This window comes from Nomascus leucogenys, chromosome 10, assembly GCF_006542625.1.
Source record: "Nomascus leucogenys isolate Asia chromosome 10, Asia_NLE_v1, whole genome shotgun sequence".
Classification (NCBI taxonomy): Eukaryota; Metazoa; Chordata; class Mammalia; order Primates; family Hylobatidae; genus Nomascus; species Nomascus leucogenys.
The window spans coordinates 61,556,518-61,583,637 of record NC_044390.1 but is presented as its reverse complement, the minus strand read 5'-3'; the positions used below and the strand labels follow the sequence as shown (position 1 = coordinate 61,583,637).

General features: G+C 42.6%; 1 protein-coding gene and 2 pseudogenes across 2 annotated transcripts in view; 2 read left to right on the top strand and 1 right to left on the bottom strand.

The window, feature by feature from the left end:
• LOC100586328 (zinc finger protein 560) overlaps positions 1–24,631 on the bottom strand; it is a 34,832-nt gene extending 10,201 nt beyond the window's left edge. Inside the window, exons 1-2 of one of the 2 annotated variants that reach the window (XM_030820926.1) lie at positions 24,555–24,631; positions 24,144–24,231 (exon numbers count right to left, since the gene is read on the bottom strand). The gene's annotated coding sequence lies outside the window, so the exon portion shown is untranslated. The remainder of the gene's footprint in view (positions 1–24,143; positions 24,232–24,554) is intronic. The other variant, XM_030820925.1, reaches the window with a different exon arrangement.
• Positions 20,584–20,972, top strand: LOC105740314 (annotated as a pseudogene).
• LOC115837032 lies at positions 21,901–24,707 on the top strand (annotated as a pseudogene).
• The last annotated feature ends 2,413 nt before the right edge of the window (positions 24,708–27,120 follow it).

The window sequence follows — 27,120 nt, the reverse complement described above, 5'->3', positions numbered from 1 at the left end:
CCTGCCACCCTTCTGAAGAGGTGAAGAGGTGCCTTCTGCCATTGATGCCACTCTGTGAAGAGGTGCCTTCTGCCATTGATGTAAGCTTCCTGAGGCCTCCCCAGTCATGCGGAACTGTGAGTTAATTAAACCTCTTTTCTTCATAATTATCCAGTCTTGTGTATTTTTTCATAGCAGTGAGAACAGACTAATATGGGTACCTAAAGCAGATTTTTGGAAAAACTTACCATAGGGCAAATCCATGGCTTCAATCCTGTGAGGCTGACAGTGAAATATGTCTGGACACAGTTTTTTGTGATTCCAAGGACATGTCAGGGTAGCTTATAAATCTAAGTGGATAACTGGCAATCTATTCCTCTTTATATAGAGTATCTGGACTCATGTAGACATCAATCATTAATCAACAAGCATTACTTATCAGTCATCAAATACCATATATTAAATCTTTACTGCTGGTGATATGTGTGAAACCCACTAGAAATACTATATGTTCTGTATAAAATGAGTATTAATAACACCAACTGCCATTTACTAGGGACTGTTATATGTTAGACATTACATATATATACACATATATATATGCATATACATATATACACATATATATATGCTCACTTATCTGAACAATATCCCTATTTAGTGCTGAAAAAAATCTAAATCCAGAAAACACAAATGACTCTTCTAATATCATCTACTTAGGAAGTGGTGAACCAGGACTTGAATGCAGTCAAGTTTGTCCCTAAGTCTAATCCTCTGTGGTTGTTGTTACTCCCCCATAATGACTGCCATATAAAGGACTCGGAATTGATACCTGGCTTACTTAAAATGTACTATTCTACTTTTGACTATAAAGAATTAGAACCAGAATGTCATGGCTTTACAAACAAGTCAGAACTCATTTCCAACTCTGGTTGCTTCAACAGGGTTCCAAGTAGAAACACTGAAGTTAGTGTTCTAAGCTCTGCCCATTGCTCCTGCAAGAGGACAAAAAACATGCAGAGCAGCAATGGCAAATCAGACTCTGCCCCCCTACATTGACTATTTGATGGGTCTTCTCAGAAAATCACCTCTTATTATTATTCATGAGTTCTCTTTTTCCTAAAACTTCTGCTTGTATTTTTATTCCTTCCTTCCTTTATGGTTCTTACAAATCAAATGAAAAACACAATTGAAATCATCAACAGCAGAGAAGGAAAAGAAAAAAATCTTTGAACTTGAAAACAGACTATTTAGAAATACACAAAGGAGAAAAAACAAAAATGAAGAAAAATTACACGATTCAAGGGACATCATCAAAAGAACAAATTTTTGAGTTACAGGAGTACAAGAAGACAATAAAGAAACAAAGAGAAAAGGCCGGGTGCAGTGGCTCACGCTTGTAATCCCAGCACTTTGGGAGGCTGAGGCAGACGGATCACGAGTTCAGGAGATCGAGACCATGGTGAAACCCCGTCTCTACTAAAAATACAAAAAAAAAATTAGCTGGGCATGGTGGTGGGTGCCTGTAGTCCCAGCTACTCGGAGAGCCTGAGGCAGGAGAATGGCGTGAACCCGGGAGGCAGAGCTTGCAGTGAGCTGAGATCGCACCACTGCACTCCAACCTGGGTGACAGAGCGAGACTCCCTCTCAAAATAAAATAAAATAAATAAATAAATAAAAGAAACAGAGAACACATACTTAAAGAAACAATAACAACGTTTCCACACTGAGGAAAATATATAAATATCCATACTCGCGAAGGGCAAACATCGCCAATCACATTCAATCAAACAAGGCTACCCTAAGATATAATATAATCAAACAGTCAAAAATGAAAAGCAAAGTGAGGATCTTAAAAGCAGCATGAAAAAAGATGCAAATCACATATGAACGAGTTCCAATAAGGTTATAAGCAGACCTGTCACCAAAGACGTTACAGGCCAGGAGAGAATGGGATGACATATATAAACTGCTGTCAGGAAAAACAAACAAAACAAAAAAACTGCTCATGAAGAATGCCATACCCAGCAAAGCTGTCCTTCAGGAATGAAAAAGAGATGAAAATTGTCAAAGAAAAACAAAAGCAGAGGTAGTTCATTGACACCAGACCTGACAAGAAATGCTAAAGGGAGTTCTCAAGCTTAAAAAAAGGACACTAATTAGTAACAAGAAAACAAAGTGCAAAACTCAGGTAAAAATAAGCACATAGCTAAATTCAGAATACTCAAACACTGTAATGGTGGTTTATAAATGAATTATATCCTTACTATGAAGGTTAAGAGATAAAAGTATTAGAAACAGTAAGAGCTAAAATAATTCGTTAAGGGATATACAATATAAAAATATGTAAATTACGATATCAGAAAAATAAAATGAGGAGAGGTTGAGTTAAAGTATAGTTATTTTATGTGATCACAGTTATTGGCTTAAAATATCCTGCTATAAGATGTTTCATGTAAGTCTTATGGTAACCACAAAGCAAAAATGTATAGCTGACACACAAAAGATAAAAATTAAAGAATCAAAAGTACACCACTAGAGAAAATTATTAATCACAAAAAAAGACAAAGGAAGAAACAAACAAAGAATATTTAAAAAAACCAGAAAACTTAACGAGCCAGGTACAGTGGCTCATGCCACTAATCCCTGCACTTTGGGAGGTGGAGGCAGGTGGATCACTTGAGGCCAGAAGTTCAAGACTAGCCATGGCCAACATGGTGAAACCTTGCCTCTACTAAAAATACAAAAATTAGCCAGGCATGGTGGTGGGCATCTATAATCCCAGCTATTCAGGAGGCTGAGGCAGGAGAATCACTTGAACAAGGAAGGAGAATCGCTTGAATCTGGCAGGCGAAGGTTGCAGTGAGCCAAGATCACGCCACTATACTCCAGCCTGCACTTTTTTTTCCAAAATGGAAAAAAAAAAAGAAAACTATTAACAAAATGGCAGTAGTAGGTTCTTACCTACAATGATTACTCTGAATGCACACACACTAAATTCTCCAATTCAAAGACAGAATGGCCAAGTGGATTAAAAAAACAAAGACACAAATGATATGTTGTTTACAAGAGACTCACTTCATCCTCAAGGACATACATAAATTAAAAACAAAAAGGCGGGGAAAAAAACACTCCACGCAGACAGAAACCAAAAGACAGCTAGGTTAAGTATTACTTATATCAGACAAAGTAAACTTTAAGTCAAAAACCATAACAGGACACAAAGGTCGTTATATGATAATAAAGGGATCTACCAATCAATAAGATAGAATAACTATAAATATACAATTGGCCATCTGAATTCATGGGTACCACATCTCCACTTATTAGGGTAGATTCAACCTGCCATGGATTGAAAATATCCAGAAAAAAAAAAAAGGCATGGGTCCAACTTTATTATGCATGTGCAGATATTATCCCTGCTCATTATTCCCCAAATAATACAGCAAAACAACTATTTACATAGCACTTAAGTATTACAGTAATCTAAAGATGTTTTAAAGTATATGAGAGGACATGCATGATTTTCAAACAAATACAACATCATTTTATAAGAGACTTGAACATGCCTAAATTTTGGTATCCACAGGTAGGGGAGGGGTTACAGGAAGAGGGGTTAACCTGAAACAAATCCCACACAGATTCCAAAGGATGACTATATATGCCAACAACAACAGAGCACAAAAATATATAAAGCAAATTAATAATAGATCTGAAGACAGAGATAGACTGCAATAAAATAATGGGGGACTTTAATACCCTACTTTCAACAATGGACAGATCATTCAGACAGAAAATCAATAAAGAAACATGAGACTAGAACCACACTTTAGACCAAAACAATCTAACAACATACACAGAACATTCCATCCAACAGCGGCAAAATACACATTCCTCTCAAGTGCACACAGAACGTTATCCAAGATAGAGCATATGTTAGGCCACAAAACAACAACAAAGCAAGTCTTAACAAATTTAAGAAGGTTAAAATCATATCACACATCTTTTCTGACTACAGCTGTATGAAAATAGAAATCAACAACAGGAAGAAAATTAGAAAATTCACAAATAAGTGGAAATGAAGTAACACACACCTGAACAAGCAAAGGATTTAAGAGGGCAGTTAATAGCAATAAATGCCTGTAAGAAAAAAGAAAATCACAAGTAAACACCCTAACACTGCACCTTGAGGACTTAGAAGAACAACAAGAACTAAGCTGAAAGTTAGTAGAAGGAAGGAAATAATAAAGACCAGAACTGAAATAAATGAAACTAAAAAAAAACACAAAAGATAAAGGAAACTAAAAGTTTTCTGAAAATATAAACAAACCTTTAGATAGACCAAGGGGCGAAGAAAAAAAAAAAAGGCTGGGCACAATGGTTCACAACTGTAATTGCAGCACTTTGAGAGGCTGAGGTAAAAGGATCACTTGAGCCCAGGAGTTCAAGGCCAGCCTGAGCAACATAGCAAGGTCCTTATCTGTACAAAAAATGCTTTAAAAAATAGCTGGGACTGGGCATGGTGGCTCACACCTGTAATCTCAGCATTTTGAGAGGCCAAGGTAGGCAGATTGCTTGAGCTCAGGAGTTGGAGACCAGCCTAGGCAACACAGTAAAACCTTCTCTACAAAAAATACAAAAATTAGCTGGGTGTGGTGGTGCATGCCTGTAGTCCCAGCTATTCAGGAGGCTGAGGTAGGAGGATAGCTTGAGCCCAGGAGAGAGAGGCTGCAGTAAGCCGAGATCATGCCACTGCACTCCACCTGGGCAATACAGCCAGAGCTTATCTCAAAAAAAAAAAAAAAAAAAAAAAGGCCTCAGAAATAACACCACACATCTACACCTTTGTACAAACCTGACAAAACAAGGTTTGTACAAAATCTTTGACAAACCTGACGAAAACAAGAAATGGGGAAAGGATTCCCTATTTAATAAATGGTGCTGGGAAAACTGGCTAGCCATATGTAGAAAGCTGAAACTGGATCCCTTCCCCATACCTTATACAAAAATTAATTCAAGATGGATTAAAGACTTAAATGTTAGACCTAAAACCATAAAAACCCTAGAAGAAAACCTAGGCAATGCCATTCAGGACATAGGCATGGGCAAGGACTTCGTGTCTAAAACACCAAAAGCAATGGCAACAAAAGCCAAAATTGACAAACGGGATCTTATTAAACTAAAGAGCTTCTGCACATCAAAAGAAACTACCATCAGAGTGAACAGGCAACCTACAGAATGGGAGAAAATTTTTGTAATCTACAAATCTGACAAAGGGCTAATATCCAGAATCTACAAAGAACTTAAACAAATTTACAAGAAAAAATCAAACCATCCGATAAAAAAGTGGGCAAAGGACATGAACAGACACTTTTCAAAAGAAGATATGTATGCAGCCAACAGACACATGAAAAAATGCTCATCATCATTGGTCATCAGAGAAATGCAAATCAAAACCACAATGAGATACCATCTCACAACAGTTAGAATGGCGATCATTAAAAAGTCAAGAAACAACAGGTGCTGGAGAGGATGTGGAGAAACAGGAATGCTTCTACATGGTTGGTCGGAGTGTAAACTAGTTCAACCATTGTGGAAGACAGTGTGGTGATTCCTCAAGGATCTAGAACTAGAAATACCATTTGACCCAGCAATCCCATTACTGGGTATATACCCAAAGGATTATAAATCATGCTACTATAAAGACACATGCACAGGCCGGGCGCAGTGGCTCACGCCTGTAATCCCAGCACTTTGGGAGGCCGAGGCAGGCGGATCACGAGGTCAGGAGATCGAGACCATCCTGGCTAACACAGTGAAACCCCGTCTCTACTAAAAATACAAAAAATTAGCCAGGCAAGGTGGCGGGCGCCTGTAGTCCCAGCTACTCGGGAGGCTGAGGCAGGAGAATGGTGTGAACCCCAGGGGGCAGAGCCTGCAGTGAGCCAAGATCACGCCACTGCACTCCAGCCTGGGTGACAGCGAGACTCTGTCTCAGAAAAAAATAAAAAATAAAAAAAAATAAAGACACATGCACATGTATGTTTATTGTGGCACTATTCACAATAGCAAACACTTGGAACCAACCCAAATGTCCATCAATGATAGACTGGATTAAGAAAATGTGGCACACATACACCATGGAATACTATGCAGCCATAAAAAAGGATGAGTTCATGTCCTTTGAAGGGACATGGATGAAGCTGGAAACCATCATTCTGAGTAGGACAAGAAACCAAACACAGCATGTTCTCACTCATAGGTGAGAATTGAACAATGAGAACACTTGGACACAGGGTGGGGAATATCACACATCGGGGCGTGTTGTGGGGTGGGGGATGCGGGAGGGATAGCATTAGGAGAAATACCTAATGTAAATGACAAGTTAATGGGTGCAGCAAACCAACATGGCACATGTATATATATGTAACAAACCTGCACATTGTATACATGTACCCTAGAACTTAAAGTATAATAAAAATAAGGAAGTAAGGGAGGGAGGGAGGGAGGGAGGAAGCAAGCAAGGAAGGAAGGAAGGAAGGAATGACGGAAGGACGGAAGGAATGATGGAAGGATGGAAGGAAGGAAGCCAGGCATGGTAGCACAAACCTGTAGTCCTAGCTACTCAGGAGGCTCAGGTGGGAGGATCACTTGAGACCAGGAAGTCAAGGCTGCACTGAGCCATGACTGCAGCACTGCACTCTAGCACAGGCAAGAGCAAGACACTTTCTCAAAAAGAAAAGAAAAAATAAAAAAAGAACACTCAAATAAAATCAGATATGAGAAAGGAAACATTACAACTGTTAACTACAGAAATACAAAGGATCATAAAAGACTACTTGGAACAATTACATGCCAATAAACTGGATAACCTAGCAGAGATGTACAAATTTCTAGACACACAACCTACCAAACACTAAATACTAAAAAGGAGAAAATCTGAACAGACCAATAATGAAGAAGGAGACTGAATCACTAACTAAAAATCTCCCATCAAACACACACTTAGGACTTGACTGCTTCATGGCTGAATTATATAAGACATCTAAGAATATCTAAACCAATCCTTCTGACATTATTCCAAAAAACTGAAGAAGGATGCTACAAAGAGAAACTTATGGGCCAATATCCCTAACGTATACAGATGCAAAAATCCTCAACAAAATACTAGCAAGCTGAATTCAACAGTACATTAAAATTATCATTCATAATGATCAAGTAGGATTTATCCCTGGAATGCATGGATGGTTCAACATATGCAAATCAATGTGATTAGAACCACATTAACAGAATTAAGTATAAGAATCATATGATCTTGTCAACAGATGCAGAAAAAGGACGAGATCACACCACTTCACGCCAGCCTGGATGACAGAGCAAGACTACATCTCAAAAAAAAAAAAAAAAAAAAAAAAAAGTGCCGAAGAACATTAACCAAAAGATTTTTTTTTTTTTTGAGACAGAGTCTCACTCTGTCACCCAGAGCGGAGTGCAATGGTGTGATCTCAGCTCACTGCAACCTCCACCTCCCGGGTTCAAGTGATTCTCATGCCTCAGCCTCCCTAGTAGCTGGGATGACAGGTGTGCACTACCACATCCAGCTAATTTTGTATTTTTAGTAGAGACAGGATTTGGCCACACTGGTCTTGAACTCCTGGCCTCAAGTGATCCTCCCGCCTCTATCTCCCAAAGTACTGGGATTACAGGCATGAGCCACCATGCCCAGCCCCAAAGATCTGTAACCTCAAATAAGTTGAGAAACATGCTCAAGTATCTTAGGGGGAGAGGGATCAAGTACTCCTTCCATTCATTTTTTTAAAAAACATTGAGCTACCATTCTCCATGAAAGCCATCTGCCATAACCCATGGAGCTGGCAGGGGCAGGGAGCACCAGCACCAAACCAGAACAGCATCGCAACATAGGAGGCACATAACAAGTACAGTGTAGTTGGTGCAAATATACAAAAGAGGAGCCCAGTTCTATTGCCAGGGTCCCTTCTTCAAATCACAGTCACTTGTATGTGCACTAAGAAATGCCCAATGCACATGAACAAATGACTCCAGATCCTGGAGAAGAACAGGATAATTACCCCTCTTCCTGGGATCATGGCTGGTAAGCAGTATCTTGGGGTGCATTACTGGGACTAGCACAGGGTCCAAACTTTATGACAAAGACTCTTGGCTAATACTCGGAAGGGACAACACAAAGCATGACACAGCAATACACATAAACTCCAACAAGACAGGCAGCCTTCCCAAATGGTACAGGGTGGAAAGTAAAAAAGTTCCTCTTCAAAGTTTCCCTTCTTGTTAAAGAATAAATCATAAGTGTTAGAAATAATATTTTCTTTTAGGCTGGGCGCGGTGGCTCACATCTGTAATCCCAGCACTTTCGGAGGCTGAGTCAGGTGGATTACCTGAGGTTAGGAGTTTGAAACCAGCCTGGCCAACATGGCAAAACCCTATCTCTAGTAAATAAACAAAAATGAGCCAAGCATGGTGGCAGGTGCCTGTAATCCCAGATACTTGGGAGACCGAGGCAGGAGAATCACTTGAACCCAGGAGGTGGAGGCTACAGTGAGCCGAGATCATGCCACTGCACTCTAGCCTGGGTAACAAGAGTGAGACTCTGTCTCAAAAAAAAAAAAAAAAAGAAAAAAGAGAAAAAAAGAAATAATAGTTTCTTTTAAAGACTAACTTCCTTCAAGCCTCCTTGCTTTGTGCTAATAACTCTTTGTTAAGCCCTATCCTATGTAGCTGTTAGATATAAGGGAATGAGTACATTCTATGTCCTTGTACTTTAACCAAGAGATTTATTCTATACATGCTCAGCCATGTCCCAACTCACAGCTTATGCCCCTTCCTTATTTGGAAATGTTATTACTTCTCTAAGTCTTTTCGTAAGCAAGTTCCTCTTTTCCTTTGTTTTTCCTTGCCTTTACCTATTTAGGAAAGTTTTAAGTTATTTGCCAGTCAGGTTTAGCTTCGATTGTGTGGTCCAGCTCCAGCCAATGAAGACAGGACACAGTAGCGGGGACAAGCTCCATAAGGGATAAAAATTGCTTCCCTCCTTTGTTCATGTGTCCTCTTGCCATTGTTCCATCTGCAAGGAGCACCCTTTCTGCAGAAAGTAAAATTGCCTTGCTGAGAAAATTCTTTGTCTGAGTGCTAGTTCTTCTCAGCACTGAGAAACAAGCATTTCTAAAGGAATAAGCATTTTACTTATACGGCCAATCAGCAAGCCACGAAAGGTCAAAGGGCACTTACAAGAGACTTTCCACCCCAGTTCAAAGTGATCTTCACCCTTTTCACCAACTGTGTTGTAAATGGGGCACTAAGTCACTTTTGTGGGATGTTTCAGGATCCCTCCAACACACTCTGGCAATTACACTTGGAGAGGCTCATGAAATTAGATTTATTACACTCATAGACCCTAGAGAGAGAGGCATGCCATGCCATGCAGGGGGCCATGCTGGAGGAGGACCAAAGCAGGAGGCTCTGACAAGCAGGTAGCGAGCTGAGAGAGAAGCCTCCCTTGAGGGCAACTGCCTTTACTGGGGCTTGGGGTATAGTACTAAAGCAAAAGGCATTAGATTTCATTGGTGCATTTGAATGTTACTAGGTCATGGTCAGGGGAGGGCCAACAGAAGAACTTGTAGTATAAGCACCTTATCATCCTTGTACATCTGGTCACTTGAGCAAGGAGCTCACAGCTTGTTTGTTAGAATGCTGAGGCATCAAGAAAATATGAATTTTTAAAAATGTACAATGTATTCAGGGAAGAATGACAATATGGAACCTGGAATGAAGACATCTGATTGGATCCAGATGAAAGACATGATCTTAAACCCCTGCTATGATTTGGATGTGATCTGTCCCCATCACAACTCCTGTTGAGGCTTGGTCAATATCACAGCACTGGAAGGAGGCGCCTAATGAGATGTTTGGGTCATGGGGGTAGATATCACATAAATAGATTAATGCTGTCAGGCAGAAGTGAATTTTAGCTCACACAGGACTGAATTAGTTCCCACAGGAGCTAACTGTTATAAAGCAAGGCTGCTGTTTGTGTTTGGTCCCTTTTGCACAAGCCTGCTTCCTCTTCTGCCTCTCTACCACATTTTGCTGCAGCATGTGAGCCTCATCAGAAGTAGAGCAGATGCTGGGGCCATACTCTTGGACTTTCCAGCCACCAGAATCCTGAGCCAAAGAAACCTCTTTTCTTTATAAATTACTCAGGTATTATGTCATAGCAACAATAAAGAGACTAACACAACCTAAGACACTATGAGCCTCCCTTACCAGGGATATAGCTTACCCTTTGGTTTCTGAGGAGAAAGCCTTCTGCTGGAAATTTTTTTTTTATTATACTTTAGGTTTTAGGGTACATGTGCACAATGTGCAGGTTTGTTACATATGTATCCATGTGCCATGTTGTTTTGCTGTACCCATTAACTCATCATTTAGCATTAGGTATCTGCTGGAAATTTTTGTGACAATCTCATTTGGTCCAGATACCTTGGAAGATAATATATATTCTCCTCAAGACCCACACCATAATCATTTATTTTTATCATCAGAGTCCTAACTATCATAATGTATCACAAGAAACCCAGGGAACATGTATGGGATGGATTCTAAGGTATTAGATCAAGGAGGTTAAAATGTAACATTAGATAGGCCCAAATTCATTGATATGGAGCACTGATATGGTTTGGATCTGTGTCCCCACCAAATCTCATGTTGAACTGTAGTCCCCAGTGTTGGAGGTGAGGTCTGGTGGGAGATGATTGGATCATAGGGGCAGATTTCTCATGAATGGTTTAGCACCATCTCCTTTGATACTGTCCTCATGAACTGGTCATTTAAAAGTGTACAGCACCTCCCCCTCATTCTCCCTTGCTCCTGGCTCCTGCCATGTAAGATGTACCTACTCCTGCTTTACCTTCTGCCATGACTGGAAGCTTCCAGAGGCCTCCCCAGATGCAGAAGTCACTATGCTTCCTGTACAGCCTACAGAACTGTGAACCAATTAAACTTCTTTTAATTCTCCAATTTAAAACTTTTAACTAAAAATAAACTTTAACGTTGAAAATGCAAACTTGGGGAGGGCAGAAAGATCACACACAAGGCTGTCACTTCACACTTGGAGGGTGGCACAGTGGCTCGACAGAGGCGCTCCTCACTTCCCAGACAGTGGGGCAGCCAGGCAGAGGCGCTCCTTGCTTCTCAGAGGGCAGGGCGGCCAGGCAGAGGCGCTCCTTGATTCCCAGACAGTGCAGCAGCCGGTTAGAGGCACTCCTCACTTCCTAGACAGTGCAGTGGCCAGACAGAGTTGCTCCTCACTTCCCAGACAGGGTGGTGGCCAGGCAGAGGTGCTACTCACTTCCCAGACAGGGTGGCAGCCAGGCAGAGGTGCTCCTCACTTCCAGGGTGGCGGCTGAGCAGAGGTGTTCCTCACTTCCCAGACGGTGGGCAGCCAAGCAGAGACGCTCCTCACTTTCCAGACAGTGGGGCTGCCAGGCAGAGGTGCTCATCACTTGTCAGACAGGGCGGCGGCCAGGCAGAGGTGCTCTTCACTTCCCAGACAGTTGGGCAGCTGGGAACTTCTTTATAAATTACCCAGTCTCATTTTTTTTTTTTTTTTTTTTGAGACACGTCACCCAGGCTGGAGCGCAGTGGCATGATCTCAGCTCACCACAAGCTCCGCCTCCCGGGTTCACACCATTCTCCTGCCTCAGCCTTCTGAGTAACTGGGACTACAGGCACCTGCCACCACGCCCAGCTAATTTTTTTGTATTTTCAGTAGAGACAGGGTTTCACTGTGTTAGCCAGGATGGTCTTGATCTCCTGACCTCGTGATCCGCCCACGCTGGCCTCCCAAAGTGCTGGGATTACAGGTGTGAGCCACTGCACTCGGCCAGTCTCATGTATTTCTTTATAGCAATGTGAGAATAGCCTAATACATGTACTTACTAGACATTTTGAATTTTACATATTAGCTAATGGACCATGGCATGATTCTAATAGCTAAACTGGTTGGATGACTGAAACTTGTATTCATGACCTAGTTAACAGAGTTAATATGTAAAAGCTTCCGTGGCTAATGTAAAGGAGCGAACCCTAGACACATAGGAAGGTTGCACTGGATTTATCACATGTGATCTGCACAGCTTTCCTTCTTCAACTACATTAAGGGCCCAGAAGACACCCTCTTCACAAAGGCATTCAGAAATAGATAACTGAAGGGAGTACCTCCATTCTTGAAAAGTTCTGTTTATTCTCCTTTAAACATTTGTTAAGACTATAGGAGATACAATCATTGAGATGAGTTCCCTGTTTCAATGGGGATGATGAGAACCTTGAGTGCCAAAAATCAAGTGGGGAGCACTTAATTATCAAAGACAATGAGGCTACATCAAATGTCAAGGGCACACTGAATGTACCAATAATTGGAATGCTTTGGCCTACAGAGATTATTGGTGTTAGCAAACTGATCACATTTCGTCCCTAGGATGAAACAGATAAGCACCCTACTACAACAGGGATCAATAAATCTTGTTGTAATGGGATATATAGTAAATGTTATACTTTGTGGATCACACAGTCTGTTACAAATACTCAACTCTGCCCTTGTAGTATGAAAGAAGCCTCAGAAAATATGTAAACAAATGAACATGGTTGTTCTGTTCCAATTATAATTTACAAAAACAGGCTGAAGATTAGGTGTGTCCCATAAGCCATAGTTTGCCAATGTAAGTCTTGGAATATTGCTTGATCTATGTAACAAGAAGTCTCAAGTCTAATGGCCAAAAATCTGATAAGAGTCACCACAGGGGAGATTCACAGTCTCTCACCCAATCACCAGACCTAGGTAACACACCACTCAGGATTGTGCAGAAGTCACATGGACTTTGGAGAATTACGGGGGACTATCATAACTTATATCAATTCTCCTGTTTTCCACCAAAATAGAGTCTTCAGAGGTTTTGCTATTACACAAAACATTGCAACACTCCATCACACTGAAAATATTTTGTACATGATATCCCATGAACAGGAAACAGTAAATAGTTTGGATACCTTTATAGGCTACAAAGTAGAGGATGGGAGATTCAAGAGCCAGCTAAATCAACAAAGTTGGTTTTGTTTTGTTTTTTTGAGACAGGGTCTTGCTCTGCTGCCCAGGCTGGAGTGCAGTGGTGTGATCATGGCTCACCACAACCTCCACCTTCTAGGCTCAAGTGATCCTCCCACCTCAGCCTCCCAAGCATCTGGGATGACAGGTGCACATTAGTATGCCAGGTAATTTTTTTTCTTTTAATCTTTTTTGGTAGAGATGGGATCTCACTATGTTGGCCAGGCTGGTCTCGAACTCCTGGCCTCAAGCAATCTGCCTGCCTCGGCCTCCCAAAGTGTTAGAGCTACAGGCCTGAGCCACCATGCCCTATCCAATCAACAAAGATTTGGGGGTTCAGTTGTCTAGACCATATCAAGATATCCCCTCCAAGGTGTCATTCCTAGTTAGTGCTCCCCAAAATTAGGTGCAACACTTGGCAGACCTATAAGATTCTTGGCCAGGCACAGTGGCTCACACCTGTAATCCCGGCACTTTGGGAGGCTGAGGCTGGCAGATCACGAGGTCAGGAGATTGAGACTATCCTGGCTAACATGGTGAAACCCCATCTCTACTAAAAATACAAAAAATTAGCTGGGTGTGGTGGCACGCATCTGTAGTCCCAGCTACTCAGGACACTGAGACAGGAGAATTGCTTGGACCTGGGAGGCAGAGGTTGCAGTGAACCGAGACTGCACCAGTGCATTCCAGCCTGGGTGACAGAGCGAGACTCCGTCTCAAAAAAAAAAAAAAATTCTTTAGACAGCATATACCACATTTCGATGTGCTTTAACCCATCTACAGAGTTGGTTATAATGCTTACAAGTGAGTGAACACCAAGTGATTGCAGTGCACCAAGCTCAGGCTGCAGTACAAGATTTTTAAGCACTTAGTCGATATAATCCACCAGATACAATGATACTCGAAGTATCCATAGTAAATAATATGTTGCTGGAAGCCTCTAGCAACCACCAGTAGGAAAATCATAGCAGTAGTTCAGAATAAATATATTCCCTCTTCTGCAGGAAACTAGCCTCCTTTTGAGTAAACAGTTATCACTGGGTTCAACACAGAAGTCGTACATGGGACATCAAGTGACCAAGTGGCCTGAGCTTCCTACCATGAACTTGAGGTTGTCTGACCCACAAAACTCCAAGTTCAAGGAAAATGCAGCAGCAATCTGTTATCAAATGGAAATGGCACAGAAGACATTGAGCTCTAGAAGTTCCAGCTAGTACAAGTAAACTGCATGAGCAAATGGCAAAGACTCAACACAAGCTCCATTTGCACTGTCTCATTTCCCTCAATCCATACCTGTGGCTTCCTGAGCTATTTCTTACGCCTATCTGAGACAAGTCCTGTTTACAGATGTGTCTGCACAATATGCTAGCACGACCCAAAAGTGGGAGCACAAACACAATGGCTCAGCTGAATAATGACACCAAAAGACTGTAATATCTTTCAGATAAGAATAGCATCCCAGTGGCAGAACTTCTCGCAGTATATTTGACTATGCTCTGGGTCTGGAGGACATGGCCAGAAGGACACGTAAACAATGATCCATGAGCAGTTGCTAATGGTTTCACTGAATGGTCAAAGATGTATATGGAACAAGACTGGTAAGTCTAGAAAAACATATATGGATAGATCTCTCTTAAAGGACATGAGCTGTGAAGATATTTGTGTCCCATGTAAATGGCCAACAAAGGCAATCCACTAGAAATGAGACTTTTAATAATCAGATGGACAAAATGATACTCTATATAGAAGTCAATTGCTTTCCCCTGCCACCCCAATGTTTGCTCCATAGGCCCTTGAATAAGATGGCCAGAAAAACAGAGATAAAGTCTACTATGGCTCAACAGTATGGACTTCCATTTACCAAAGCTAATGCAGCTAATGCTACTGCTAGGTGCCTAATATGCTAAAAGCAAAAACCAAAACTGAATACATAAGGTCATTAATTTCTTTTTTCTTTTCTTTTGGGGGGAGGGGGACAGGGTCTCACTCTGTCACCTAGGCTGGAGTGAAGTGGCATGACCACGGCTCACTGAAGCCTCAATCTCCTGGGCTCAAGCAATCTTTCTGCCTCATGCTGCTGAGTAGCTAGGACTACAGGCATATATCACCAAGCCTGGCTAATTTGGGGGTTTTTTTTGTGGGGGGGTTGATTTTTTGTTTTTGTAGAAATGGGGTTTCACCATGTTGCCCAGGTTAGTCTTGAACCAAGGGCATTAATTTCTAGAGTAACCAGGGGAGCCAGCTGGTGGCAAGATGATTACATTGGACCACTCCTATCGTGAAGGTGACTAAGATTCATCTTCACTGGAATAGACTCATGTTCTGGATGTGGATTTGCCAGAAGCCTAACTAGTAGAGAGGCAAATCCATATAGGATTTATATAGAGGCAGATTTGTACAGGGGAGAGGCAAATCCACTAGGCTTCTGCCTATACAATGCATCATCCATGCACTCACAAAATGCTTTCACTGCAATCACAGCATTCACACAATACCGTCTTTCATCAAGGAACCCATTTCACTGCAAAGGAAGTGCAACAGTGGGAACATGTCCCTCTCATCAGCTGGTCTCATCACACACCCCATCACTCAGAAGCAGCTAGTCTAAATGAAAGATGAAATAGCTTACTGAAAATTCAGATACAGGGCCAACTGGGAGACAGCCTCTGAAAGAATAGGATTCTGTTTCACAAGACATAGTGTATGCTCTGAATCAGAGATCACTAGATACTACTATCTCACCACAGTCAGAACAAACAGGCCCAGGAACTGATGAGTGAAGGCAGAATTAGCTCCACGACAAAAATTTTGCTTCCAATCCCAGCAATGTAGAGCACTGTAATTTGGAGATCTGAGTCCATAATGGGGAATGCTTCCCCAAGGGCAACTATTTGGTCCCAATACACTGGAAAGAGAGATTAACATCTGGCCATTATAAGTTTCATATCCATTAAACCAAGAAGAAAAAGAAAAATAAGGAGGTGAGAGGGAATAATCTATTAACTGAAGGGATTAATCTCAATTACCAAAGGGAAATTGGGGTACTGCTATACAACTGAGGCAAAAAGGATGAAGTCTAGAACCTCCTAGCACTTCCATACCACTTAGAAAAGTTAACAAAAAATTACAATAGAAAAAAGGCAGGAAAATGGAGGACCAAGATCCCTTCAGAAGGAAGGTTTGAGTCACTCCATCAGGTACAGAACCCAGAGCTGCTGAGTTTCTGGCTGAGGGCAAGGAAAATACAAAAAATGTTCATTGAAAAAGTAAAACCATGGATATCAACTATAACTTCAAGATCAACGACAGAAACAAGAACTGCAGTAGTTTGGCAGGTTTTCTGTTTTTGCTTTTTTGAGACGGAATCTCACTCTGTTGCCCAGGCAGGAGTGCAGTGGTGCGATCTCAGCTCACTGCAACCTCCACCTCCCAGATTCAAGCAATTCTCCTGCCTCAGCCTCCCAAGTAGCTGGGATTACGGGTGCCCACCATGCCCAACTAATTTTTGTATTTTCAGTAGAGACAGGGGTTCACCATGTTGGCCAGGCTGGTCTCAAACTCCTAACCTCAAGTGATCCACCCACCTCGGCCTCCCAAAGTGCTGGGATTACAGGTGCTAGCCACCACACCCAGCCCCAGGTTTTCTCTTTGATTGTTATGTATACATGTTAGTTTCTAAGCATGTATTTACATAACCCAATCATTCACTTCTATCTCTTTTCTATTTCTATTTTGTATATGTTACTAGAGGTTAAATTTTTAATTTAGTCTTCAGGTAACAGAATATTCAAGGAGAGTATGACTAAATTTCAGTAGAAATTAACATGGCTTTGGGCGTGGTGGCTCACACCTATAATCCCAGCACTTTGGAAGGCCGAGGCGGGCACATCGCCTGAGGTCAGGAGTTCGAGACCAGCCTGGCCAACATGATGAAACACTGTCTCTACTAAAAATACAAAAATTAGCTGGGCGTGGTGGCGCACACCTGTAATCCCAGCTACTTGGAAGCTGAGGCGGAAGAATCACTTGAACCTGGGAGGCGGAGGTTGCAGAGAGCTGAGACGGCACCACTGCACTCCAGTCTGGGCGAAAGAGTGAGACTCCATCTCAAAAAAAAAAAAAAAAAAAAAGAAATTAATATGGCCTGTGATGAGGGGCTGTGTACATTCTCACTTAGGGGTGAGAAATTCTCCCTTCAATCTTGTTAAGTGGAAAGGCAGACTTAATCATTATAAGAGAATCAAAGTGTGTATACATGGGCACATGTGGATGCTGACTAGGCAAAACGGTGAACATGCCAGTTACCAATTTATCCATCTCAACTCCAAATTCACGATCATTATCTGCTATGGAACAAAGAGCTGCATTCCTTAAGCATTTATCTTTTAATGGAACATGTTAAGCTTTATCGTGTTGCATTAAAAGATGGGAGGGAGGCCAGGTGCAGTAGCTCACCCCTGTAATCCCAGCACTTTGGGATGCCAACGTGGGTGGATCACCTGAAGTGAGGAGTTCGAGACCAGCCTACCCAACATGGCGAAACCCTGTCTCTAGTAAAAATACAAAAAATTAGCCGGGCATGGTGGCAGGTGCCTGTAATCCCAGCTACTCAGGAAGCTGAGGCAGGAGAATTGCATGAACCTGGGAGGCAGAGGTTGCAGTGAGCCAAGATCACGCCACTGCACTCCAGCCTGGGCGACAAGAGCAAAACTCCACCTCAAAACAAAACAAAACAAAACAAAAAATTAGCCGGGCATGGTGGCGAATGCCTGTAATCCCGGCTACTCAGTAGGCTGAAGCAAAAGAATCACTTGAACCCGGGAAGCGGAGGTTGTGGTGAGCCAAGGTCACGCCATTGCACTCCAGACTGAGCAATAAGAGTGAAACTCCGTCTCAAAACAAAACAAACAAACAAACAAAAAACCTGCAGGTAGATTCTAGGAGCTGAGCACAGCCTCCAGCAACAGCCAGCAACAAGTCCTATAGGTACAAGGAAATGAATTTTGCCTATTGACTGAATGTGGAAATACATTCTTCTCTAGGCAGAGGTTGCAGTGAGCCGAGATCGCACCATCGCACTCTAGCCAGAGCAACAGAGCAAGACTCTATCGCCAAAAAAAAAAAAAAAAGACTGTACTGTAGGTTTCAGCTAAGGCAATTAGATAAGACACAGCATGCTTATCAAATTTGTAAATGGACTATAGAATTTGATGACTGATAGAACTGGATTCAAAATTACTGCCACAGGCTAGAGTGATACACTGAATAAACAGGATATTTATTTTCAAAAAAATAGAATATACAACTCAAGAATTAAACAATACTCATATAAAATGTCTCACACATAAAATATAAACCAAAACACTACACTTCTGGCCAGCCACAGTAGTAGCTCACGGCTGCAATCCCAGCACTTTGGGAGGCCAAGGTGAGCAGATCACTTGAGGCCAGGAGTTCAAGATCAGCCTGGCCAACATGATGAAACCGCATCTCTACAAAAAAATACAAAAATTAGCCAGGCGTGGTGGTGCATGCCTGTAATCCCATCTACTTGGGAGGCTGAGGCATGAGAATCGCTTGAACCCAGGAGGCAGAGGGTGCAGTGTATTGAGATGGCACCACTGCACTCCAGCCTGGGCAACAGAGCAAGAATCTGTCTCAAAAAGGGCAGGGTGGGAGGGGGGGAAGAAAGAAAAGAAAGAAAGTAAGAACACTATACTTCTGAAAATATATTTGAGTATTCTTATTCAGGATGAAACTGAACCAGACGCTGACTTTCTTTTTGAAAACAAGTGGCTTTCAGTTAAAACTAAAATCTATCTTCAAAGGTGGCAACAGTAAAACAAACAAACAAACAAAAAACAAAAAACAAACTAAAGTCTGCTCCTTCTTTCCAGAATAATTTTTACACAACTTTACAATACCTCCATTCAGAAACTGCCAAATGGCGGTCAGATCATGAGGTCAAGAGATTGAGACCATCCTGGCTAACACGGTGAAACCCCATCTCTACTAAAAATACAAAAAATTAGCCGGGCGTGGTGGCGGGCGCCTGTAGTCCCAGCTACTCGGGAGGTTGAGGCAGGAGAATGGCGTCAACCCAGGAGGCGGAGCTTGCAGTGAGCCGAGACCGTGCCACTGCACTCCAGCCTGGGCGACAGAGCAAGACTCCATCTCAAAAAAAAAAAAAAAGAAACTGCCAAATGGTGCAAGACCTATGGATGGGAATTTATAATATCCAACAAAATTAAATGTACATTTGTCCTCTGACCTAAAGTCCAATATTAAAGGTTTAACCTGGTAATACACTTATAAAAATGTTAACTACATATAAAGAAGTTCATTTACTGCAGGTTACTCATGGATGCTAAAATAATTAGTAGAAACGTTGCTGGGGAACAAGATATTCCAGGTGTCCTGCAAGGGATGGTGGCTCATGCCTGTAATCACAACATTTTCTGAGGTTGAGGTGGGAGGATCACTTGAGCCCAGTAGTTCAAGGCTGCAGTGAGCTAGGATCATGACACTGCCCTCCACCCTGGGCGACAGAATGAATCTCAAAAAAAAAAAAAAAAAAAAAAAAAACCAAAAAAAAAAAAAAACCCACAAACATATATATATATATGTGCGAATACAGAGTTATAGAGATATCTCTCTCTACATATCTATGTGATAGATACATTCTCATATAGATACATAATATACATATGATATATATATTCCAGGTGTCAAAATATCAACCCACATATTACTTTCTTTTGTGCTGATGACATGGTAAAAAGGTATGAGGGAGGCACATCTCACACAAGAGTGTGAAAACTCAACCCACAAAAGGATCTCACATATTACTTTCTTATTCAAAAGGAAAAGGCTATCTTTAAAATAAAGTGCTCTGGCCAGGCGTGGTGGCTTGTGCCTGTAATCCCAGCACTTGGGGAGGCCAAGGTGGGCAGACCACAAGGTCAGGAGTTCAAGAGCAGCCTGGCCAGCATGGTGAAACCCCTGTCTCTACTAAAAATACAAAAATTAGCTAGGCATGGTGGCGAACACCTGTAATCCTAGCTACTTGGGAGGCTGAGGCAGGAGAATCACTTGAACCCAGGAGGTGGAGGTTGCAGTGAGCCAAGATTGCGCCACTGCACTCCAGCCTGGGAGACAGAGTGAGACTCTGTCTCAAAAAATGAATAAATTAATAGATCATTCTACCATAAAGACACACACACACAAATGTTCAAAGAAGCGCTATTCACAAGAGAAAAGACATGGAATCAACATAAATGCCCTTCAATGACAGACCGGATAAAGAAAATGTGGTACACATACACCATTGAATACTACGTAGCCATGAAAAAGAACAAGATCATGTCTTTGGCGAAAACGTAGATGGAGCTGGAGGCTATTATACTTAGCAAACTAAGGCAGGTACAGAAAACCAAATACTGGCAGTTGTGTGCTAGGTCACCAAGATGTCGTTCCCAAAGTATACTCCATCATGCCTGGCCACTCTGCCCTCGACGCTTGACCAGGCCAACTATGTATGACATGTCTCTGGAAACCGGGAGGGCACAAGCTAAGCAGTTGGCCATAAGAGCCCAGCTTCAGCAGGAGTACCTGCTCCAGTACAATGACCCTAACCACCGCTTGTCGAAGATCCTGCCTTGATTCGTTGGACCTATGCAAGATCAGCAAATGTCTATCCTAATTTCAGACCCACTCCTAAAAACTCACTCTTGGGAGGGCTATGTAGAATTAGGCCCCTCTTCTTCTGGTATTATGTTTTCAAAACTGACACGGATAGGAAAGAAAAACTTATCCGGAAGGAAAATTGGATAGAACATTTAACATCCCATATTAAGTCTGGCAATGATGATTATATATACTCTTGCTTAAATAAATCGTCTATTAATCAATAAAAAGAAAAGAAAAGAAAACCAAATACCACAGGCTCTCACTTATAAGTGAGAGCTGAAAGATAAGAACTTACGAATACAAAGAAGGAAACAATAGACACTGGAGTCTACTTGAGGGTGGAGGGTGGGAGGAGGGAAAGGAGCAGAAAAGATAACCACTGGATACTGGGCTTAACACCTGGGTTTCTTTACCTATGTAACAAACCTTCACATGTACTCTCAAACCTAAAATAAACGTTAAGAAAAAAAAAAGGAAATCAGTATATTGAAGAGATATCTGCACAAGAAAAAAAAAAGGAAATCAGTATATTTAAGAGATATCTGCACTCTCGTTTGCTACAGCAGTATTCACAGTAGCCAGGATTTGGAAGCAACCTAAGTGTAGATCAACAGATGAGATGAATGGATAAAGAAAATGTGGTACACATATACAATGGAGTACTGTTCATTCACAAAAAAGAATGAGATCTGGGCCAGGTTCGGTGACTTACACCTGTAATTCCAGCACTTTGGGAGGCTGAGACAGGTGGATTACTTGAGCCCGGGAGTTTGAGGCCAGCCTGGGCAACATTGCGAAACCCCATTTCTATAAAAAATACAAAAATTAGCCAGGTGTGGTGGCGAGCACCTGTAGTCCCAGCTACTCAGGAGGCTGAGGTGGGAGGATCACTTGAGCCCAGGAGGCGGAGGTTGCAGTGAGCTGAGATTGCATCACTGCACTCCAGCCTGGGTGACAGAGCTCAAACTTTCCTCAGCTGCCGCCAAGGTGCTCAGTCCTTCCAAGGAAGCTAAGGCCGCATTGCAGTGAGGCCCTCACTTCATCTTGCAACTAGCACCGCATCCAGCAGCACCAGCCCCATACTGGCCCGTGACATGGCCTCTGTCTCTAAGCTCGCCTGCATCTACTCAGCCCTTATTCTGCACGACGATGAGGTGACCATCACGGAGGATAAGATCAATGGCCTCATTAAAGCAGCCAGTGTAAATATTGAACCTTTTTGGCCTGGCTTGTTTGCGAAGGCTCTGGCCAATGTCAACATTGGGAGCCTCATCTGCTACATCAGGGCTGGTGGACCTGCTTCAGCAGCTGGTGCTGCACCAGCAGGAGCTCCTGCCCCCTTCACAGCTGCTGCTCCAGCTGAGGAGAAGAAAATGGAAGCAAAGAAAGAAGAATCCAGGGAGTCTGGTGATGGCATGGGCTTTGGTTTTTTTTTTTGTTTTTTTTTGTTTTTTTGAGACGGACTCTCACTCTGTCGCCCAGGCTGGAGTGCACTGGCGTGATCTCAGCTCACTGCAACCTCTGCCTCTTGGGTTCAAGCAATTCTCTGCCTCAGCCTCCTGAGTAGCTGGGATTATAGGCACCTGCCACCACTCCCGGCTAATTTTTTTGTATTTTTAGTAGAGACAGGGATTCACCATCTTGGCCAGGTTGGTAGAAAACTCCTGACCTCGTGATCCACCTGCCTCGGCCTCCCAAAGTGCTGGGATTATAGGCGTGAGACACCAGACCAGGCCTGGCTTTGGTCTTTTTGACTAAACCTCTTTTGAAATGTGTTCAATAAAAAGCTGAACTTGAAAAAATAAAAGCGGGGGGGGTGGGGGGGACAGGGAGGAAGGCAAGAAAACAAAAGACAAAAAAGGAGATCCTGGCCAGGCGCGGTGGCTCATGCTTGTAACCCCAGCATTTTGGGGGACTGAGGCAGGAGGATCACGAGGTCAGGAGATCAAGACCATCCTGGCCAACATGGTGAAACCCCATCTCTACTAAAAATACAAAAATTAGCTGGGCATGGTGGCACGTGCCTGAAATCCCAGCTACTCAAAAGGCTGAGGCAGGAGAATCGCTTGAACCAGGGAGGCAGAGGTTGCAGTGAGTCGAGACTGCACCACTGCACTCCAGCCTGGCGACAGAGTGAGACTGTGTCTCAAAAAAAAAAAAAAAAAATAGAATGAAATCCTGTCATTTTCAACAACATAGATAGAACTGGAGGACAGTACGTTAAGTGAAATAAACCAGGCACAGAAACACAAAGCTGGGCGTGGTAAGCAGTGTTTGCAGTGAACCAATATCATGCCACCACACTCCAGCCTGGGCAACCAGGCAACAACCTGCCTCAAAAAAACTCTCAAAAAAAAAAAAAAATCTTGAATAGAACTCAGATCCAAAAACATTCCGTTATATTTTAGAACAATTTGGAAAACTTTCATTTATTATACACAGTAAGTATTAGATAACATTATTTTTTAAATTTTTTTGATGCAAATAGTATTACGGTTTTAGTAAAACAACACTCATCATTGAGTCAGGCATTACCCACTACTTAAATGTCGAGCTTACCATCCTGGCTAACACGGTGAAACCCCATCTCTACTAAAAACACAAAAAATTATCCGGGCATGGTGGCACGCGCCTGTAATTACAGCTATTTGGGAAGCTGAGGCAGGAGAATCGCTTGAACCCGGGAGGCGGAGGTTGCAGTGAGGCGAGATCGCGCCACTGCACTCCAGCCTGGGCGACAGAGCGAGACTCCCTCTCGAAAAAAAAAAAAAAACTCGAGCTTCATCTCTGCAATGAATTTCCCATTGACTGCCAAACAGTTCACCATAAAATTTATTTACGAGACAGCAAATACACAAAACGCTAAAAAACAGGTGCAGCTACAATGGATATTTATTCGTCGTACTGGATGGTCAACATATCCATAGGTTTAAGTTTTTTCGAAAGAAAAATGCGGGAAAAATACACTTAGTACAGTCATCCTGTTAACGGTAAATTCGATTATTCTAGTATTAGTGTGTAAACCCTCCATCCTTTCTTCCAGGAAGCCTGGTTATGAAGCTCTTTAGAGACGTACAGAGCTAGGAACTTCAGATGAAAAGAATGGCTGAGTATTCTTAGCTTTTAGTAGAAAGACTCGCGGTCTACAAACGTTTATATGCACATGCAGAAATACGCACACCCTAGACAACTAAGAAAGCACCTTTCTACCTGAATGTAATGTGTCAATAATATACAGGCTTCACAAAGACAAAATGCCAAAATCTCACATGAAACACTCGTTTGCATAAAAAAGGAAGCAGCTGCCCCCTTGAACCAACTTTCTCCCAATGCTCACCCGAACACAGTGGAGTCGCCAGGTCCGTGGGGCTGCAGGATCTTGGGGACGGTGTCAATCGAACGCGAACGGCAAAATTCTTTTCTCTCTGAAACACAATTCACAAACGTTGCCTTGGAGACTTATTTTTTAAGGCCTCAGAACGCTTGGACACTTTTGAAGACGGGAACACACGGCTGAAAACATCCCTCGGACGCCGCCCATATTGCACTTCCCACCCGGCTCCTCTAGGGGACCGAAGGTCCCAATGGCCTCTTCGACGTGGCCTCGCCCGATGGCTCCGCGGCTCCTGCGGACTCCTGTGGAGTGGTCCAGGCCTCTGTAAGGAGGTTCCTCGCTTACCCTGGGTCGATTGTGACCTCTGCCACCCCCCGAAACACCGCCCAACCCACTAGTCCACACAAGCCTCACCAAAGTAGTGAACGACCAGAAGACACAAAGGAAAAACTGGCTGAGGCAATAGGCGCCAGCGACCAAAAGAGAGAACTGGTGCGCCGCAACGTCACTTCCGTTTGGGGCATCGGAAGGGGCGTGGCTCGTTGTGTGGCCAGTTGGACAGGATGAAGCTCTTCAGGATTCTAGTTTCCCTCCGCGTGGGTGCGGAGGTATCAAGGGGTCGGCTCAGTGCCTGGGTGGGCAAGAGAGAAATGGGCCCACAGGGCAAGGTGGGGGTTAAATCAGTGCTGTGGGCGGGGACGTGGGCGGGGCCCATGCCCGGGGGCGGGGCTAGAGGTGGGACCAGACCCAGCCGGTGGCTTCGGTGGCAGAATGGACCAGGAGGGCGAAACGTCGGGCGATGGACTCACCCCTCAGGATGCTCATGAGAAACTCCCCCACGTTCCTGGACCCCTTTCAGGATTCTCTCCAGTTGATAATCTGCCAATCCACAAAATGGCCTGCTTCCTCCATTCCATCACGTCTTTAGAACTTTATTTTCTCTTATTTCTTTTTATTTATCTGACCTTGCTAAACTCTAATCATTGATTTCTCTGCGCTTTCAATGTATCGATACTTTCTGTAAATATTGTAAAAATATTGTAAAAATATTGTAAAAATTGTAAAAATTGTAAAAATTTTCTTTCTTTTTTCTTTTCTTTTTTTTTTTTTTTTTCTTTGAGGCAGGGTCTGGCTCTGTTGCCCAGGCTGGAATGCAGTGGTAGGAACACGGCTCACTGCAGTCTCGACCTCTCCAGGCTCAAGCCATCCTCCCTCCTCAGCCTCCCGAGTAGCTGGGACCACGGGTGCAGCACGCCGGCTAATTTTTGTATTATTATTATTATCATTATTATTATTATTTTGTAGAGACAGAGTCTAACCATGTTGTCCAGGCTGGTCTGGAACTCCTGGGCTCAAGCAATCTGCCCGCCCTGCACTCCCGAAGTGGGATTACAGGCGTGAGCCATCACGCACCATGCCTGGCCTTATTGTATTTTTTTTCTTCTTCAACTTTGTATTTGTTACTATTTCTCAGATCTTACCAAATGATTCAAAGCCTCCCGTACTACTTTATGAAATACCACTGATACCAGGCATTCTTCACTTATTCTGTGCAGAAAAAAAAAGAAGACTGTTGGACTTGTGGTAGAGATTTAGTTGAATCTTCGAGTTATATTGGTATCTTTATAATACTGAGTCTTCCTATGTGTGAATATACAATATCTCTCTATTTAGGTCTTCTTTAAACTCTTTCAGTAATGTTTAGAAATTTTCAGTTTACAAATATTTTACCTCTTGGGGTAAAGTTATTCCCATGTAACTTATTTGTAAAAGGGATCACATTCTCAGTTTCCTTTTCTGATTGTTCTTTGCTGGTGTATAGACACAAAACTAATTTTCATCTCGATGTTGTACCGTGCAACTTTACAGAATTTATTACAAGCTCTACTAGTTTTCTTGTAGATTCTTCAAAATTTTCTATATATCAAATATCACCTATAAATATATTTTTATGTGTTTTATTCTAATTGGGAAACCTTTTATTTTATTTTCTTGTGTAATTGCTCTGGCTAGAATTTCCTGTAGAGGCTGGGCGCGGTGGCTCACGCCCGTAATCCCAACATTTTGGGAGGCGGAGGTAGGTGGATCACCTGAGGTCAGGAGCTCAAGACCAGCCCGACCAACATGGTGAAACCCCGTCTCTACTAAAGATACAAAAAATTAGCCAGGCATGGTGGTGGGCACCTGTAATCCCAGCTACTCAGGAGGCTGAGGCAGGAGAATCACTTGAACCTGGGAGGCGGAGGTTGCAGTGAGTGGAGATGGCACCATTGCACTCCAGCCTGGGTGACAAGAGCAAAACTTCATCTCAAAAAAAAAAAAAAAAAAAGAATTTCCTGTAGAATGTTGAATAACAATAGAAAAATCAGACATCCTTCTCTCCTTCCTGATCTTAGGGAGAATTTTCAGGCATTCACTACTGAATATCATGTTAGCTATGTTTTTGTAAGTGCATTTTGTCACGTTGAATAAACTCCCTTCTATTTCTAGTTTTCTTAATTTTTTTTTTGAGACAGTCTCTCTCTGTCACCCAGGCTGGAGTGCAGTGGCATGATCTTGGCTCACTGCAACCTCCACCTCCCAGGTTCAAGCAATTCTCTGCCTCAGCCTCCCAAGTAGGTGGGCACTCCCAAGTTCCCACCACAACACCTGGCTTTTTTTTTTTGTATTTTTAGTAGAGACAGAGTTTCACCAGCTTGGCCAGGCTGGTCTCCAACTCCTGACCTCATGATCCACCTGCCTCGGCCACCCAAAGTGCTGGGATTACAGGCGTGAGCCACCACGCCTGGCCAGTTTTCTTAATTTTTATCAAGGAAAAGTGTTGGGTTTCATCAATTGCCTTTCCTGCATTAGTTGAGGTGATTCTGTGGGATTTTTTGTCTTTTGTACTAATGTGAGGAATTACATTTTTTAAATTTCCTTTTGTTCCTGAGATAAATCTCACTACTCATGGTGTATAGTGCTTTTAATGTGCTGTTGG